The sequence below is a fragment of the Pholcus phalangioides genome, unplaced genomic scaffold, assembly GCF_987345545.1.
Source record: "Pholcus phalangioides strain wild (caught in Gottingen) unplaced genomic scaffold, Ppha-v1.0 ptg000015l_1, whole genome shotgun sequence".
Lineage (NCBI taxonomy): Eukaryota > Metazoa > Arthropoda > Arachnida > Araneae > Pholcidae > Pholcus > Pholcus phalangioides.
The window spans coordinates 1,608,836-1,613,397 of NW_028301608.1; the positions used below are offsets into that span (position 1 = coordinate 1,608,836).

General features: G+C 40.1%; 1 pseudogene; it reads right to left on the bottom strand.

Moving 5' to 3' along the window:
* Nucleotides 1–3,791: 3,791 nt before the first annotated feature.
* Nucleotides 3,792–4,304, bottom strand: LOC149075216 (ubiquitin-conjugating enzyme E2 J2 pseudogene; annotated as a pseudogene).
* Between the last annotated feature and the right edge of the window lie 258 nt (nucleotides 4,305–4,562).

Sequence of the window (4,562 nt, forward strand, 5' to 3'; positions counted from 1 at the left end):
GTATGCTGTAAGGTTTTGGAGACCATACCTACAGAGGGACATAGACTTGGTTGAAGGGGTGCAGAGAAGAGCTACGCGTGTCCTTATTGGCACACAGGGCTTGAGTTATGAAGAAAGACTTCATTTTTTGAATATGTTTACATTGGATGAACGCAGGTGTCGAGGAGATATGATCGAAGTGTTCAAAATTTTCAATGGGATGGATAGGATGGACCATGAACTTTTAGTACACCGCCAATCGACTGCTTTTACAAGGGGACACCAGTATCGATTGGTGAGGGACAATGCAAGGTTATGGTGTCGCAGGGAATTTTTCTCCAATAGGGTTGTTAATAAATGGAATAGCTTACCCCCGGAGGTAGTAAATTGTAACACAATTGACACGTTTAAAAAGAAATACGATAAACATGTTGGGGTAAATCGAGAAGCTATCCATTCTTAGAATAAGACAACCATAAGTATTCTTTATGGGCATTGTATAATATTTTATCATGTGTATATATTGTTTGTAATTTGTGTTAATTGCATTTTTAATTGGGTTGCTGTATTTTTGAAACATATGACATCCATATTTTTATGGGCATCTTTTTATCAGCCACCTCGTTGGGCATTTTGCCTGTTGTGGCGTTGTATTTGTATTTGTATTTGTATTGTTGTTTAAGCCTAACGCACACACATTGTTGGATTTGCGAGATAAGTTTTTTTTTATTGCTCTCCGTTTTTTTAATTTTCGTTGTGTTTTTTCTATCGATTTAAATTTTTTTCTCGGTCTCATTTCATTTTCATTGTAATTTGGCCAAGTTTGTGTTTTTCCATTGAGAAGAAATATATATATATTTCTCCTCTAAGTGTTTTTCCCGCTTCTTTGATATAAATTCGTGGGTTTTTTGGACGTTAGTGTTAGAGAACAGTGTATACTTTTTCCCGAGTGCTCTCAGTAATTTATATTTTGTTTTGTTTTTCATTTGAGCCTATTGTTTTAGTGCTAGTGAATAGAGATAGTTAGCTAATACTAATAAGCAGGGCCGCAAATAGGGGTGTGTGCAGGCGGGTCTCGTGGCCCGGGCGCTAGACTCGAGGGGCATAAATTTTATTCTGAAACCTCTCTTTCATCGTTACAAGGAGGCGTCAAAATGCGCGCTTCTCCGGGTGATCAAGCATCTAGTTGCGGCTCTGGGAACAACCTAGTAGCAAATATTGTAGATTATACTACGATTTCCGAATTTTCTTGTATCATCAATCGTGAATTTCGTCATTATAACTTCCGCATCCTCTTGTATAGGCATCGGCCAAACAAAATTCAATAAATAAACAAATAAATAATTATATTCTATAGGGAGTCTTCACTCCTGTTTCCCTATAGCTCCATGACTGCGTTGAAAGGAGACAATACTCCCACAAAATGTCAATCCTGCATTTCCCCCGATTCTAGATATTTATTTTTGTACTATTAGAAACACTGTATGCTATATTTGTTGCTGACCAATCTCAGGCTAACAGATATAGATTGTTATTAAAGAACCCCATTGTTCCATTCTTACCGTTTCTTTCAATTGTTGCATTTAACTCAAATTCTTATATTAAGCCGGTCAGACCAGACCAGACCAGAATAGAATATAGACCCGATTCCCATCCAACCAGGACGACTGTCAGCATACAAAATGGTCAAATAACCACCGCTCGGTTATAACCGAGACCATTGACGAAGAATTACCGAGAGATTATCTGAAGAACAAGGCAAGGCCCTGGCTCTGTCCCGCTAGGGATGTAAGCCATTTACTCAGCTGAGTTGGGCCATGCTGGAGAGTGCTGAAGGTGCCCGACCAGGGTGACCTCGGGAGACATTCGATGAATCCAGTCCCAGCCCATCAAACGGAGTAAGGCAGCTGTGGCGGTGGTATGCCATTTTGTGGTTTGCTTCGTTCTCGTGAGATTTCTTTAGCGCGTTCATTTATTTATTTTTTGTATCAAACTCTTCTCTGTTTTCTTTATTTTTCTAGATTGTGAGCTTATTATATTCTTTTTAGTTTGATTTCGCCCCCAGATTTTTTGAACAGCCGTTTTTGGATTTGCGAGATAAGTGTTTTTTATTATCCTGCTTCTTTAATTTTCATTCCTATTTTTGATCGATTTTAAATTTTTTCCGTTGTTTCTTTGTCAGCAGTCAGATTTTTTGCTCAGATGCTCGTATAGGATAGGAGGGAATATCTGTTTTTTTGTTTAGCGCCATTTCGGTGTTTTTCCCGCTTCTTTGATTTAATTTCGTGGGGTTTTTTGAGTGTTGTGCTAGCAAAACAATCTAGACTTTTTTCCCGCGTATTCGCAATAATTTTTTTTACTTTGCTTTGAGTCTAATTGTTTTGGTGTTAGAAAATAAAATAGCTAATACTAATAAGCATAAATTATATTTTGTATCTCAATACTTTTTTGGGGTGTGTTGTATATACCTTTTCTTCGTGATCCAGTGTTAAGCATTTTATTTTACTTTAGTTTTGCATATAATCTTTTACGTATATTTTGAATTGTAATATTATAGCGTTAATATTATTAATATTCTTCTTTTTTTGTCGTAGATTTGTATTGTAACGTAATTTATGTTATTTTAAGTGTTTGTTAACGATTCTCTTTCTCTTACTTTTTTATAAGTGGGTCTTTATTTCGTTTCTTATCTACCTTTAGCATTAGTATGTCTCGACCTCGATTAGTGTTGTGTAGGGGTTGTGACGGGATTTTCCTCTGTACTAGGGGTATAGTAGCCGATAGTTTCAAATGTAAGGGGTGTTTGGATATGACAAGGTTGGAACTCGAGGTCGAAGCGTTACGGGAGAGAGTTAGGGTTTTGGAGGGCTTTTTATAACGAAGCCACATGTAATCGAAGAATCAATGTCCACGAACAGCGACAGTTTAGAGGGCGAATGGGTGTTCGGGGATAGTGATAGGGGTTTAATCATCGCGATTCTATGGTTAGGAAACTGGGGAACAGAGTGTGTAGGTATTTTCGGGGTTTCGAGCGCTGTTGTCTTCCGGGGGGGAAGATTAGCATCATTCGAGATGTTTTTCATCGTCTAAAGCTCCCCGGGTGTGAATGAATCAGGTAGGAGCGGATATTTGTTAGTCTCTGCCAGAGTACCGGGACTTACTATTATCCGCTCGGGAGGGGCGTTCAGATGTGGCAGTGATTCCAGTACTGCCAAGAGGTAATAGAGGGTGTAGGAGTAAGATCCACCGCTTCAACTTAGGGCTGAAGGACATTTACTCCTCACTTGGGGTCACGTTCTTGGAGCTTTCCGCATTCACTAACAGGTGGCTTGGGATCGGATTCACCTTCTAGGAGGTTTACGATAGGCTTAGATCTGTTTTTTTACTCTCAGACCACGTAGACGGGAGAATGTGAGTTAATTAATGATAATAGTAACAGTATAGACGGGGAATTACCCACCTCAGACTTGGATGGCTTCCAATGTTTTCTTCGTGTCGGCGCTTTCTCGGAGAGGCACTGACATGAAGAAAACAACTACGAATTTTAGCGCAAATTTTAATGAAGTACTGTATATGTAAAAAATGGGTGATTAGAGAAAATTAATAAAGATCTTTACGGGTGATATCAGCTGCCTCCCAAACCCTAGTTAATTTCAAGTATAATAGATGCACAGATTTCTTCTGAAGGGAAATCTCTGAGAAATTTATTTACAATGGAAAACATAAATAAATGAATTCAATTTACGAGAGTATTGGTGAACTAACTGGATGAACCAGGGACGAAAAGTTCGGCCGGAAACGCGATGAAGTGCTCACAGGCTTTGTTCGATTTTTTTCCGACAAATCTCTGCCAAGTCCGGAAAAAGTTCGCAGAAGATGGGATCTTGGAGGTTGTGAGCGTAGGTGGCCTTCCGCAGGTTCACCTTAGTCTCTGTGGATGTCTCTACAGCTCCCACTGTCGGTGTTGTTTCGACCATGAAGCTCAGCAATCCCGCTAAGATTGACGAGGTGGTCCACGACGGGTTCCATAAATCCGGGTGATGACTGGAGATATTCATGCAGATCGGCATATTCGGCTTGAACCTTCCGCTAGGAGTGGACATCGTGATGGTAGGCGGCTTGAATGGGTACATCTCGGGGAACTGCAGTTTTCCGCAGTAAATGCCGCCGTCGTACGGAGTCTCCGGTGGGCCTTCGATGGCGAAATGCCACACGAGGGTGTTCGTTGGCGAGGGATGAGCCTTCACGTACGGAACGGGTTCCTCCAAGATGGTTTTATACTCCTTCAGGAGTCGCTTCTTGGCTTGTTCCAGCGATTTCTTCATGGTCACTAATTTTTTAGCTCATCTGTGGAGTACGAATGGAGTCTTTTCAATATGGAACGGGATTCGGAGCTAATAGGATGCCATATCAAGTTATCGACATGCGCGAGCATTATTTTAATGAATAAAAGCGTTTCAAATTACAGCCTCTTCAAAAACTCGCTCAAAACTAATTGTGTATCGTCTGTCTCGCATTTTAAACTTCATCTGCAAAGTAACACGTTTTTTTTCTTGCTATGATGAACACGTAATACAAAAAAG